Below are 15,721 nucleotides of genomic sequence, written 5' to 3' on the forward strand. Positions count from 1 at the left end.
CAGAACCAAAGCAGACAAGTTATGAGACTTAACATTGGGTACCTTGAAGGACAATGACACTATCAAACTGGAGACGGCAGGCAGAGGCTGAAGCTGGAACTGTGGCAGACTGACAGAGGCTGGATGGAGGCGGTGGCTGCAGCGAAAAAAGGTCAAGCATGAAAGGTCACCAAAACAAAATTGGTAGGGAGCACCCCGGAACCAAAGCAGACAAGTTATGAGACTTAACATTGGGTACCTTGAAGGACAATGACACTATCAAACTGGAGACGGCAGGCAGAGGCCGAAGCTGGAACTGTGGCAGACTGACAGAGGCTGTGTGTATATATGTGTATATATATATACATACATATATATACACACACAGGCACTGCTTCCTGGACTAGCTCTTATCCCCTGCCTGTCTGCTCCGACTGTTTTTGTTTTATTAGCTCTGTCTGTCTGCTATGTTTTTAACTGTGTTTTAACTTGTTTTCATTTGTTGTAAGCAGTGGCGTGCCGTCCATTAGGCGAACTAGGCAAATGCTAGGGGCGCTTGAGCCGTTAGGGGCGCCAGAGAGGGTAAAAAAAAAAAAAAAAAAAAAAAAATTACAAATACGTTTGTATGATAATAGGCCTACTATTATTTTACAATAGTAGACAAAAAATAAGCAGCACAACGTCTTAAGTCTTTAAATAATAGTGAAATCATTTTCTAATTCTGCCTTTCTGGCTGCAGCACTTTCACCATGGTCCCTAATCCATACCACCCCACCCCCTGCGCGGCCGCGCCCCCTTCTACCTGCTCAGAGCTTTTTCCCAGAGTGGGGGAAGGGAGCTGGAAGGTGGGTGCTGAGGGTGCTGCAGCACCCCCTGGTGGCAAGAAATGGGATTTTCGAAATTGTTGGATTTGGCTGTCTTGTGTTTATACCACCAACAAGATGCATTAAAAAACAGTTGGGCTTCCCAGCTCTAATCTTATTTCATACGCTCTCTCTTCAAAAGTGTTTGATTTTCATCATAATCTGGTTTTCCATAATAATAATAATAAGTTCAGTGTTTATGCCTGTGTTGCTGTCTGTTGTAGTGTAAAACGACTAAAGGGAGAGCAGGTGCTTACATAAAAGTGAGTGAGAAAAGGAGAAGATACTGAATAATGACATCACAACAGTATAATCCTAATGTTAATTTAAAATTTAATATTCTTCTAAATATGGATGAAAGTCCAAAAAACGTCACCTCACAGCACTGAGAGTTCCTTCCTTACAGCACCCCCTACCTAACAGTACTTCCAGCGCCACTGGGGAAGGGCCATTCTGAGCCTGCACTGCAGTGGTGGATTAGCTGCGATATAATTTTTATTATATTTTCTTTGGGGGAGGGGGGGGGGGGGGGGGGCACCAGCAAAAATCTTGCCTAGGGCACCAACTTGGTCAGGCACGCCACTGGTTGTAAGTAACTTTGTATTTATTTTATCCCCTACCCCCATCCCTCAAAAGGCTGTGCCTTCTGCCACGTCGCTGTTGTAAATAAGAATTTGTTCTTACTTCTTAATGACTTACCTGGTTAAAGGTTAAATAAAATAAAAAATAAAATAGCAACATGCACAATTAAGATAACAGCTCGAGGCTATTTCAGGAAATTATCTTACCAAGGATGATCACAGGAGTTACCTAGCTGGGAAGGAATCAAAGGGATGATTATTCATGATGAGCATCACACTACCAGTCCAGTATTATTAGATTTCCCTAAAGTAAAGTACAATTAAATGAAAACGCATGTTTGAAACCCTATAATAATTAGAGATTCACTTCAGTTATGTTTATAACCCCTATCACACAAGCATGTCTCAAAAGGCTCAACTGTTGCGTCACTGATACTACAACATGCAGGGCTCTTGTGCCTCACGTGCGCCATGCTGTGTCAATCTCTCCCCCCTCATCAGGCACGCACACACGCACACACACACACACACAGAGAAAGATGGAACTACAAAAACACAACGCTTTTAATTCATGTTGAGTGCTTTCCACGTGTTCAGAATCATTTTATTTTGAAAATCCGACTGGAAGGCGTATTGTTTTTATCGCTAGTCTAACATGACTGTTTGAAGCCAGTCAACCATCAACCACCAGTCAAAGCCGATGGCTTTGGATTTGGAGATCAAGCTAGCATCAGTGCTGCTGATGGCAGCTGCCTGCGACAGTGTTTTGGTATCAACCTTGTTAATCTCGCTATATTCTTCATCACAGCGGGGCATTACCCACTGTGTGGTTCATTACCCATTTTACTGACGTCCTCACTAATCACACGGCTAGCTGTTTACATGGCTAGCTAGTTATTAGCATAGCTCGCTGTTAGCGATCATGGGTGTTCTCTCTCTCCCTCTAAGATGTAGCTTGCTCGTAACATTACTTATTTGCGGGAGTGTGCATGGGATAAAGTCTCCCGCTAGTGTTGATGCCCAGTGTGATGGCACATGGCAGAGAAACGTGTAGCTGCGTCGCGTGTAACGTTAGCAGGCATTGATTTTGAAAGCAGAAAAACACAAGTAGCCTAAATATTCACAACGATAACGTTAGCTTAGCAGCTGATTGAAGCTTGACTTGCTTGAACGTGGCCTAGCGACCTCAACATTAAACAAAAGCAAGTTAGCTCATGTTAGGCCCTGTGTCCACCTAGCTTCTTTTTCCTACGTTAAAAGCTGGGAGTGCGCTGGGGAACGCTGATCCCAGCGCACAATATACAAGGAAGCAGTCTGCAAGTAACGTTAGTTCAGCTTGATAGCTGACAGCTAGCAAGCTAACAACACAGGTAGGCTACGCTATTAAAAGCAGTAAGCACAACACTCACGCTGCATGGGGGCTGACTTTACCGCTTAACGCTGCAACACTACGCTCTCCCCCCATTGGAAACAATTGAAAATAGACGCTGGAGCTGATGAAAAGAAGCTAGGTGGACACAGGGCCTTAGCCTGTAAGCCAGATGCTGTCTTAGTAATAGCCTCATATAGCATAAGATAATGCAGCCGCTAACGCGCGAATTAACACAGCAGGTTGAAATCGTGTAAAAAAACAACACATGTTTTTGATTAATATGCTTTATCTATTCCTTATTTAAACAGAACTGAACAAAAGAGAACACTAGGCTAATTCCTTACCTCTACTGCTGTAGCCTTGTCTTCCAAGCGGGAGCAGAGAATACTTCTTTCCAAATCCGCGGGATTTGACAAAATGGAATCTCCCTACATGCAACGCGGCGTACAACCAATCACTGCTGTAGCGTCGTGCATGACGTCATGACGTCATGGCCATGGTGACGATTGGGGGATTGTTAACACAAGATAAGTAACTTCTCAGCTGTGTCTGGTCTGGTGTTGTATATATAGCGACTAGCTTGCCAACGCTAACATTCTGAGATCACTATCAATGTCATTTACTGTGACATAAGCTAAAATTGTATATTTATGTTGTGATGTTTACAGAAGCTAGCTAGCTATATGAAGTCACTTTGGCAAGATGTTACTCAGTGTGGTTCTCAAAGTGGGGTCTGGGGACCCCCAGGGGTCCTTGAGGGGGTTCCAAGGGGTCCGCAGCAAGTATTAATTTTTTTTTCAGTAATTCCATCCATATAACACAATGACAGAATGTATGGCTATTTTGGTCATGGGTTTCATACAGTTTCTCTAATAAAACATATAATCCCAGGGGCCCCGGGGACAAAATCTTATCAAATGGGGGACTGTGGTCTAATTTATGTCCGGGTGCTTGACATGACGGTTTGAGAACCAAGTAAGTCATTAAGTTGTAAGTCATCTGCTCATGCTGGTTGTATCATGAAATGGTAGTAGTGTAACTAGCCTGTCTGTTTGTCTGTCTGTCTCACTGTCTGTTTCGTGAGGCGGACATTTTCACAGTGTATGGCAAAGCTGTCCCTGGGGTTTCAGTGGTCCTCCAGTGTGATGGCACCAGGCTCTGGCAAACTGCGCTACGTTCTCATCGCCTCCATCGTCAGGGCGCTGCCGATGGACATCATCTGCATTTGGTGGTGCTCTGCATTACCAGGTGAGTTACACACACAGATCCTAACAAGCCTGGATGTAGTGTTTTGTGGGTTGTTGTTTTGGGCTATGGAGCCTGGAGCCTAAGGCGAAGCAACTGAAAGGTCACGTTGAATACTACTGGCACAGTCACCTCCCTTCCTAAATTTAGACAGAGGTATATTTACATCTGTCATTGTAGAAAAGTTACCCAAGGACTCAATCTCCCACAATCCTCCACACCTCCTACTGAACGGTACCCTGCCTTCACCTCACTCACCTCAATAGACCCTTTTCACGGGGGGCATTTTGTGTCGAAAAGGCAGAATAAACACAGGTGCAAGTGTCACGGGTGTGTGCGTGACTGTGAATAAGAGCGGATTCTACTGGGGAGTGGTGCTGGCCCAAACAGCATACACAGACAAGAATGGAACATTGGAACAAATGGGTTTTATTACTAAAATATAAAAAGAGAAAAATGTGCCTATTTAAAAGAGTCCAGTCTCCGTGGGACAACGTCCAGCCTCTGTTAATCCCGAGCAACTGTGTTGTCTCCCTCTCGTCCGGTTCCCCGTCCTCTCCTGACGTCTCCAGCTGACGATGAGGGTATAAAGCAGAGCAGGGCTTAATGCTTAATTCCCCAGATAAATGACAGTTCAGAAATGGTAGGATAACTCACTAGGACTGGTATTTTGGATGAGCCAAGTTAAATAGTGGATAAATGCACTGCAACCCAATTCACTGCAAAACAAATGCAATACGTCTATTGCATGTAAATCACTCGAACGTAATGTGCACGACACGCCTTAAGGGCTCCTCCTCGTTCCGTGTCGTAGTAAGCTATAGTAGTTCCACTGAGCGTTCTTGTTACTGTCAATGTCTGGGGTTAGGCTTGCGGGCAGACCCGCGTCGTCTGTGCACGGAGCTGGTCACAATCAAAGATAAAACAATAAAAATGGAGCGGGACTTAACTGAAGGAGGGGGGAAGCGCACCTCCACCCCTCCGCTTTCCCACGGCGTCTCTCCCGCTGTCACTCCTCGGGGAACATAGAACCCTTTCTATGTTCCCTGGGAGAGGTTAGGTTTTGGGTTAGGGTCTGGGGGAGGTTAGGTTTAGGGTTAGTGAAAAACGGGGAATATAGAACCCGGGGAACATAGAACCCGGGGAACATAGACATGATCCCATCCTTATCCTTAAGCACTTAGAAATGATCAGAAAGTATGGTTGACTTTGCACATGTGTGGAATGCTTCCCTACTAACAGGTGTAGTGTTGGCGAACGCAGCCCCAGGCCTGACTCCTCTCACCAATCACCTAGGCTCTGAGTATATACGACATCCATGAGCATTGTTTTCCCTCTCACTGCTGCCATTTGCCCTGTTCAGGCTGACAAATTGGGTCCTAGAGTGCTACATTGTTTTGTTCAGATGGCTAACCCCCTGTGGGTGCTCCTGTCTGTTTTGCTGTTGTATGACTGTTTGTTCTCCCTCTTGCTCCTCATGTGCCCTGATTGGAGGTATGTAGGCAGATACTTTGGGAAAGAAGCTATATTGTGGTCTTCAAATGTTTAACTTTTAGCTTCCTTGCTGGTGACCCCTGTCCATATCTTCATAGGCTACTCGTAGACTCATTACTAACAGTGGTGAGTAGGCCTTGAGTAAACACTTTGAAATAGACAGTATTTTGTATTCAGGTGGATGACTATAATGACAATAATGTCTCTTTTGTAGGTCTCCACCTACTGCTATAACTTGTCTAATTATTTGGTTTAATCTTGTTTGTCGTTCTTTTTCTGTCTTTGATTTAGTGGAGCTGAGTGCCAGTCATCTGCGAGGCAGGGAAGGCGGGGATGCTAGTAATTCCGGGTGAGGACCCTTCACTGTGGTTAAAGACACCGGGACACATGATTGGTTCACCTGTTTGCAGTATGAGTGTGTTTAGGTTGCTGTAACTTAATGTATGGTGAGTATTGATTGCACCCCTGGACACACCCTATAGTCTGGCCTCAGCCTACTCCAGTTTTCTATTCTTTGCATTACCAGTAGCCCAATGAAATTGTAAAACAATACATTATTAAAATAGTTTTGTAATAAAATTATGCTGTTACTACTTAAATCACATATTGTGTTTATTTACTGACTGTTACTTTTAGTTTTTCAGCTACTTTCTTCAACATTCTTATTTGATGCATGGTTTTCAGGATTTTTAAACGGGAGGCTCCTCGCTACCTCTCTGACTACTTTTGTAAAGTCAGTGAGGTACATGGCTACTCCACAAGAGGAAGCACCTCCAACATTGTTCCCCCCAAATTTAAAACTTTAAAGGGTAAATGTACCTTTTCTTACTCAGCAGCTATTTTATGGATCAAACTCCCTTAGAGTATAAAGACCCTTAATTCCAGGTTCTCTTTTAAGCTTGCCTTGAAAAAATGGCTGGTTGGCTCCCAAATGGGTTCCTAACCTTTTATTTTTTTTCTTTTGTCTCCTGTATGGTCGCAGTTTTTAAACCCTAGGTAGGTCTTTGATTTATTATATGAGCTGGTCTCTATCTTTTTATTTATTGATTGATGCATTTTTTGTTTGTTATGTAAATAACCATTCAGTCAATGACTAATCAGTCATTGAATGTATGGTTGTGTGTAAAATGTTTTCATTGTTTGTGTTGTTGTTGCCCGCGCACACACGCGCTCTTACCTGTATACATATTCACTCCACTTGTCCCACACAAATGACCACATGGAAACAAGCCCTTGGGCTTTATTGTGTTTTATTCCTTTTGATCAATATTTTTTGTTGTATTGTCTTGTACAATTCTGCTATTATTGTATCAATAAAGTTATCAATCAATCAATCAATCAATCAAAATAAAATAATTTATTTTGAATCATGTCTCTGTCCCCTCAGTTGGTTTTCTATCTTGTTCATATATCAAGTTATTTCCCCCTCACTCCGCCACTATTTGGCGCAGTCGGCATGGATCACTGTTAACTCATTCACCGCCAGTTTAGGACTGCCAATATTTAGCACAGGCCAAAGATTTTCATAATTGTTGGTCATCTTTCAAGACCCACAGTAAATTATCTATTAGCACCAGAGTGATTTGCAATACCTCAAAATGAAGATGTACGTCTCTGGGTTCACCAGGAAAAAAAAAGTGAGCTTTTAGCATGTCCTGTACTCTACTTATAGCCATTTATATACACCCTGTTTTCTACCCAAAAGCTCTCCCTGAGAAAATAAACAGGAGAAAAGTCAATTTTTGTAAAAGGGCACAATCTCAGGCAGAACTCACTCTCAATTCTTTTATTTTGAACTGTATTGACATCAGACATGTAAATATTATTCGTTAGGACACAAATGACAAAAAAAAAATATATATATATATATATATATACACATGAAGTGCTTTTTTTTTTACATTCAACAATACAGTTTACTCGGTGAGTGAGTGTGCAGACAGGCAGACAGACAGACAGACAGACAGACAGACAGACAGACAGACAGACAGACAGACAGACACAGACAGACAGACAGACAGACACACACACACACACACACACACACACACACACACACACACACACGATCCCCCTTTTAGATTTCTAACCCCACATAGGATAAGCAATAACCACGCCCTGTGGCGCTGGGATTGGCCAGGAGCAACACTGGAGGGCACGCAGCCCAGCGATTTCATGAACCAACTGAATAGCTCTTGAGAAAGGACAGCGGGCTGCTGTGACTGCCGCAGCCGCTTCTGCCTTGTGCCTTGCTGTTGTGTGTTTATTTTGTTTATGTTCTGGTCCACCCGTCCTCGTCCATGTCTCCCTGTCATATCCTCCCTGAAATCGTTCCCGTTTTCCCCTCGGCTATTCAACACGTCCTCACCGCCCTCGCAAACTGATCGATCATTTCCTCATTCCTCCGATGATCAAACACATCTCTTGATTACTTTCTCCCGTTTTCTCCGGGCTGGCACAGAGGAAGGCGACTCCAGCTCGTGCAGCTCGTGCAGCGCGCCGAGGCGCGTTTCAATGGCGTTTCTCCTGTCTGCACAAGGAAGCGTTACCCGTTTTCTGCTTTTCCTCTTGCTCAATTTCAAAACAACAGCTGCGGTATGTGTTTGTTCACGTGTTGCCTTAGATGCTAGGGACATGATACTATGTCAGAGGCTGGGTAAGTGTTTGAAATACGCCCTGCAGTAATAAAAACAAAAACACGTCAAACACGTCATTGGCGGGGAGGGCTATTTCTGATAACACGTCAAAGACGTCATTGGCGGTGAATGAGTTAAGGCAGAGACATGTAGTCATTTTTAGTTTGTATACCGGTTCATTCTATTACATGTAATTGTACTGTAATGGTTTGTGTGTGGCAAAACGGGAGTAGGTCCTGGACGGATCCCTCAACTGCCAACCAGTGCTCTCCTAATCTCTTCTGCTCTGTTTCCTCATGGAGGAGGACAAATCTGCTCGTATGGTGCCCATCTACAACATATTAAAAGGGCGGAGCGCTACTATGTTCAGAATACCTTTTTTATGATTATTAATATGACATAATAATAAAAAATCTATTTTTTTTGTTTTTTTGGGTATATGTACGTGTAACCACTCTATTGAGTGTAGAATTTGACGAGAAATCCAACGAGACCACTCCCGCGTCGATCCGGGCACCGGAAGTGGTCGAAACGCGACTTCCGGTATGTGGGCGTGGTTTTGACTTCCGTTTTTTTTGTGGGCGGAAAGAGGAGTGTGAGAGGAGTTCCCACAAGAAATGTCAGCCCCCTAGGACTTATAACCTAGGAGTTATAAGCAACCCTAATTTCAAGATTTTTAAACGATTGCGCCTCGATAGCTCCTCCCCCCTGGGGACCCCCGGTCCCATTTTCACAGGGTGTACTCTATAATAGGGGGGCTACAAGCTCCAACCGAAATTGGAGCGCCAGGACCTCCAGGGGAGTTGATTGATTGCAAAGCTTTCAGACTGATGGAAGGTGTCAGGGTTGTACAGCCTGACAGCTTCCATCAGTCAGAAGCCCTCGCTATCAATCAACTCCCCTGGAGGTCCTGGCACTCCAATTTCGGTTGGAGCTTGTAGCCCCCCTATTATAGAGTACACCCTGTGAAAATGGGACCGGGGGTCCCCAGGGGGGAGGAGCTATCGAGGCGCAATCGTTAAAAAATCTTGAAATTAGGGTTGCTTATAACTCCTAGGTTATAAGTCCTAGGGGGCTGACATTTCTTGTGGGAACTCCTCTTGAATTATGGATTCAGCTGGCAAAAAACCGGAAGTTTTAGCCAGATGTTCAAATATTGAACTGCATTTCTACATCCAAGAGGGGTCGGAATTTGACGTACAGATACTGAACCTGATTTGCACATTACGCAGATGTCTAAAAAAATATCCTAGCCAGACGTTCAAATATTGAACTAAATTTCCACATCCAAAAGGGGTCATAGTCTGACGTCCAGATACTGAACCTGATTTGCACGTCGAGCAGATGTCTAAAAAAATATCCTAGCCAGACGTTCAAATATTGAACTAAATTTCCACATCCAAAAGGGGTCATAGTCTGACGTCCAGATACTGAACCTGATTTGCACGTCGAGCAGATGTCTAAAAAAATATCCTAGCCAGACGTTCAAATATTGAACTAAATTTCCACATCCAAAAGGGGTCATAGTCTGACGTCCAGATACTGAACCTGATTTGCACGTCGAGCAGATGTCTAAAAAAATATCCTAGCCAGACGTTCAAATATTGAACTAAATTTCCACATCCAAAAGGGGTCATAGTTTGACGTCCAGATACTGCACCTGATTTGCACGTGGAGCAGAGGTCCAAAAAATTACGTTCAAACATTGAACTATATTTAGACATCCAAGAGGAGTCGTAGTTTGACGTCCAGAGACTGAACCTGTTTTGCACGTGGAGCAGAGGTCCAAAATATGACGTACAAATATTAGACTACTTATTTAGGTCCAAGAGGGGTCGTACTTCGACATCCAGATAGTGAACCTGATCTGCACGTCGAGCATACGTCCAAAGAAATGACGTTCAAATATTAGACTTCATTCCTACATCCAACAGGGGTCATACTTTGACGTCCAGATACTGAACCTGATTTGCACATCAGTCGGACGTCCAAAGAAATGACGTTCAAATATTAGACTACATTTCCACATCCAAAAGGGGTCGTACTTTGACGTACATAAACTGTACCTGATTTGCACGTCGAACAGACATACAAATAAGGTCCTGCACCGACCGACGCAATATAGACATGATATGCACGTCTGGTGGACGTCTCATGTTTGCTGGGTATGTGGGTGGTGAAAGAACTTGGTCGACATTCCATTGGAACAGTGGGTGCACTTCCCACAACGGTAGCTACCGTATAGTTGGCCACACTCCTAAAGGTGCTCTTATGCTCGAGCGAAGCTCCGTGGGGGTGGGGCCCCGCGAGTCTCTGCGAGTCACCGTGCAGACCCCGCGCTGGGCTGACGCCATTATACTCAGAGCCCAGCTAGCTCCGAAACGCCAGGGGGCGCGCCAGGCGCCGCGCAAACAAAGCACGTCAGCAGCAATATAAACAACGAGTTTCCGCAAAGAGCGTCATAACCAAACCAACATGCCAGTATCAAGAGCAAAACTTTTGCTTCTCCATCGTTTGTACCTGGATAGACTCGCCGAGGAGGAAGCCCTTATATTGTATTGGCTATATACCCGACGAAGGCGACGCAGGAGAAGATGGTCTGTGCGACCACTAAACACAGATAGAAGTCGCAGTGGAGAATACGCCCGGTATGTGGTGCCGATGCGTGCTATGGATGAGGAAATGCATTTCAAGTATTTTCGCATGTCCGCCAACCGTTTTGATGATCTGCTGCATCGCATAGAGCCACATATCAAACATCAACGGACCCACAGCAGCCCGGTCAGTTTGCAAGAGAGACTGGCAGTCACGTTGAGGATCTTGGCAAGTGGTTTTAGCGAACAAGGTGTTGCTGCTAATTACCAGTTGGGACAGACGACGGTGTCTCTGATTGTGCCCGAGGTGTGCGAGGCAATCTGGAAGGCACTGAGAAATGGGGAGCGTACCTATGTTCCCCGGGTCCTATATTCCCCGGGTCCTATGTTCCCCGTTTTTGTGGGACCGGGGAACATAGAACCCTTCCTAACCTCCCCCAGACCCTAACCCAAAACCTAACCTCTCCCACCCCTCACGCCTAAACCTAAGGTCGGCATTGCGGGTGGTCGGCATAGCGGATAGACACCCCAAATGTTACGGAGAGTGTTAAAAACGGGGAACATAGGACCCGGGGAACATAGGGATGACCCCGAGAAATGACTTTGTGGCTGTACCAACAGCCAGAGACTGGACAGAAATTGCCCGTGAGTTTTGGAGAGTGTGTAATTACAAGGGGACTCACTCCATTGTGCTTTTGGCTGTCTGTGATGCAAAGTACCGTTTCACCATGGTGGATATTGGGGCATATGGTAGGGAGAGCAACGGTGGAATTTTCCAGGAGAGTGAATTTGGTTCACAACTTCTGCAGAGGACCCTGGAGCTCCCACCACCTGCCATCCTGCCTGGCACCGACATCCCAACACCACACGTGTTCCTGGGCGACGCAGCATTTCCACTGGATGCAAATCTGATGCGGCCATATCCAGGTAATCAACTAAAACCAACTCATTTGCTATTGCCTTACATACAGCATGACAGTCCCACATCACACTCTCTCTCTCTCTCTCACACACACACACACACACACACACACACACACACACACACACACACACAAAATATAGCACCAAGTTAACTGGTCAGCCTCTCCTTTGTTATAGTTGGTTATGATGTGGGCTCATGTTTACACCTTTGTCTTGCTTGTAGATGTCAACCTTGACGACGGGCGGAAAACCTACAACTACCGCCACTCACGAGCCAGGAGAGTGATCGAGAATGCTTTTGGCATCCTGGCTGCCCGCTGGAGGATGCTGGGACGACCCATAGAGTGCCACCCTGACAAGGCTGCGGTGATGGTGAAAGCCTGCGTCGCCCTGCATAATCTGCTCACCTGCACAGATGCTGCAGCCTCTGCGGCAGCTAGATACATCCCACCCACATTTGCAGATGGCATGGCGGCATCAGGCAAGCTTCTGCCAGGTGAATGGAGGGGCCTGGTTGCTGGAGACAACAACCTGCTGGAGCCGCCACGACTCTCCACTGCAAGGGCATCGCAGCGTGCACAAGCAGTCAGGAATGACCTGAAGGACTACTTCCTGTCACCAGAGGGTCTGGTGCCATGGCAAGACACAGTCATTAGGCGAGGCTGTCTGTACGAGTGACGTGTCCAGTCCAGATCAGTGTACATCACTCTGAACAGAACCAGATGACTCAGAACTTTCTAGGTTCCGACCAAGTTCTTTTTTTTTTTTACTGTATTTTGTTTTCATGTAGGGTGATACTGTGCTACTGATGACTCAGAACTTTCTAGGTTCCGACCAAGTTTTATTTTTCTACTGTATTTTGTTTTTATGTAGGGTGATACTGTGATACTGATGACTCAGAACTTTCTAGGTTCCGACCAAGTTTTTTTTTTCTACTGTATTTTGTTTTTATGTAGGGTGATACTGTGCTACTGATGCTTCACAATAAAAACATTTGATGCAAATATATCATCTCACTAGCATCATTCCACATTCAAACGGTTAGGGTTAACACTATTTTTGTATGATCAGGGTTCATACAGACATATACTAATGACTATACTATTGATCCTGTGAGCCAGACAGGAAAAGTATTTGTCCAATAAGTAGGGATGCACCAATGTGAACATTTTGGCCGATACGATAACCGATATTAACATTGCTGGTATGGCGATAACCGATATTTACCGATGTCGATATGATCTGTATAAAAACACATTTCTATGGTAACTATTTGTACATACAGGAAAAACACATGTAAACAGAAAAAGTTATGCATTTATTTATTTCCTAAACATTTGAAAAGGCCCATAAATCATAGATTTATCACAATGTTTCCTCTCAATGGGAACATTTGAGCTGATACCGATATGAACATTGCAACATCGGACCGATGCCGATATGTTACCACCATGTTGTGTTCTGTGAGGAAAAGTATTTGTCCAAGGCCACAGGTTATCACATCCAGGTGTTTGTAACAAACAAGTTTGAATTGCTACAGATGTTTTTGTCTGCTGTAAATAAGGCCCATACAGGGGGAGTGGGGGACAAGCCTTATTTACATTGGGGAAAAACAACTATTGTAATGCTTATGACAGAGTGCACCTGGAGAAAGTTGAATGCATGGTCACTTCAGTTCATCTATTGTGCAGTGATGAGTGAGAAGAGGCCCATTGCAAGTGCCTCTGAATCCCCATTATGTACAGTCTCACTCTGAAAGAGTCGTCACAAAACTAGTTTGCATGAATAAGGGTAATAATAAGGGTACACGCCTAAAATTACCATTTGGGAAAAACAACTTGCTACCCCTGAAGAAGACAGACTTTGTTCACTCTGTGACCTGGGTGAAATTGAGAATGATATTCATTTTCTATTCTATTGTACTGTCTATGATGAGGTAAGGTAGATACTGTCCAGTAAAATGTCCTCTATGACGATTTTTTTAGATGGACCATTATGAAAAACTTGAGTTGTGTTTTAAGAGTTAAGTTAAGGCACTTTCTTTATAGCTTACTGAGCATGAAGAGAGCTGCGCGCTTGACATCGGTCCTAGTGATTCTTGCTTCTGGTGCGGCAGTCAGATAAGATACAGTAACAAGCAGTGGAGGACTCGCACACAGAACTATAGACAAGACAGAGTCTTACAAAATCAGATCCATTTTATTGAGGATCGGCACAAATTGGCAGCAAACGTTTCAGTCCTAGTTGGACTATCGTCAGCGCACTGACGATAGTCCAACTAGGACTGAAACGTTTGCTGCTGTCTTGTCTATAGTTCTGTGTGCGAGTCCTCCACTGCTTGTTACTTTCTTTATAGGAAATTTTATTTCCCAGGCATGGGAGCTAAGTGTGTAAATGTTTATTTATAGACTGTGTGTGTACACACACACACACACACACACACACACACACACAGTCTATAAATATATATATATATATATATATATACATATATATACATATATATATATTATACACACACACACGTAGTGTGTATGTATTTATGTATATATATTATTGTGCAATGGTTGAACTAGTGATGTTTTGCGAGAAGGACACACACACACACCCACAAATTTTAGATAGAAAAGCCTTTAGTTCACACAAATTAAAAAGCACTGCACACAAAACCACACAAATAAAAAATGTGAAAACACAGCACACCACACAAAGTGATAAATAGTTAAATAGTTTTTAAGTACAAACTACTAAATAAACTGGCCTTTCACACCAGTCTGTTTCAGTCTTGGTTGTTTGGGAAGGTACGGGCACGTTCGCGTACCATGTTAACCATGTCCTCTAATAAGTCCTGCCTCTGTGAGGGGTGGACAGTCTCCAGATGGGCCTCAATGACACCTAAAAGGCGAGTAGCAGGACTAGACCCGACTATACGCCTTTCCTGCCGATCTCTCGATTCCCCGATCGCTAGTAGACGCTCCAAAAACAGGTCGTCGCTGATGCGCCTCTTTTTTCTGGCAGGATTCGCAGGGGAGGCCTGAGGAGAGGCAGTGCTGGCAGGAGGCACACGGGAGGGCCGGGCAGTAGGAGAGGACCGGACAGGTGCAGCGTAGTCCTGGGGGGGTGCGGTGCTGACCCCCTGCACACGGCTGGCCGGGGCAGTGCTGGCAGGAGGCACACGGGAGGGCCGGGCAGCAGGAGAGGACAGGACAGGTGCAGCGCAGTCCTGGGAGGGTGCAGTGCTGGCAGGAGGCACACGGGAGGGCCCGGCAGTTGGAGCGGCCATGGCAGGTACATCACAGTCCTGGGAGGCAACATGGCTCTCAGGCGGTGGACTTGGTGATGATGAGGAGCTGCATGATGCCTCTGACGAAGATCCCTTTAATAAAGAAACGTGAAATTATAAACCGCCCGATAAACACTACATGAAAATGGAAACACATGACCCTGCCAGTGAAATGGTAAATGGACTGCATTTATATAGTGCTTTTATCCAAAGCGCTTTACAATGTGCCTACATTCACCCAGTGTTGGGCAGTAGCTTCAATGTGAGAAAAAAAGTAGGCTAGCTTTGATGTAGCAGGCTGCTTTTGCCATGTTGCTCGTAGCTTAGCTTGCTACATTTCACTGGGGATAGCTGTAATGTAGTTTAGCTATATTCAATCGAGAGTAACTGATAGCTGAGCTTACTACATTTTCCAAGTAGCTTGCCCATCACTGCATTCACCCAATTATTACGCAGTTACATTGTACAACAGAGACAAACCTAATAAACACATGAAATGAATTGAAACTGCCATGCTTGTGTTATTACTTTTGTGGTGTGTGGTGTGTTGTTTGCTCTTTGTGGCAATACAATACAACTCATGTGCAATAGACACAGCCGGGATAGCACCAAATAATAAAACATTGTTTACTGTTGCTTACATTTCTGTAATATTGCTTACCTCTGAATTGAAGTTGGTGTCGGTCATGCGATGTTTGATATAGATCGACAGCCACCCCAACTCCACTAAAATAGGAGGAATGGTTCTAC

The sequence above is a fragment of the Poromitra crassiceps genome, assembly GCF_964638095.1.
Source record: "Poromitra crassiceps genome assembly, contig: HAP1_SCAFFOLD_91, whole genome shotgun sequence".
Taxonomy (NCBI): domain Eukaryota; kingdom Metazoa; phylum Chordata; class Actinopteri; order Beryciformes; family Melamphaidae; genus Poromitra; species Poromitra crassiceps.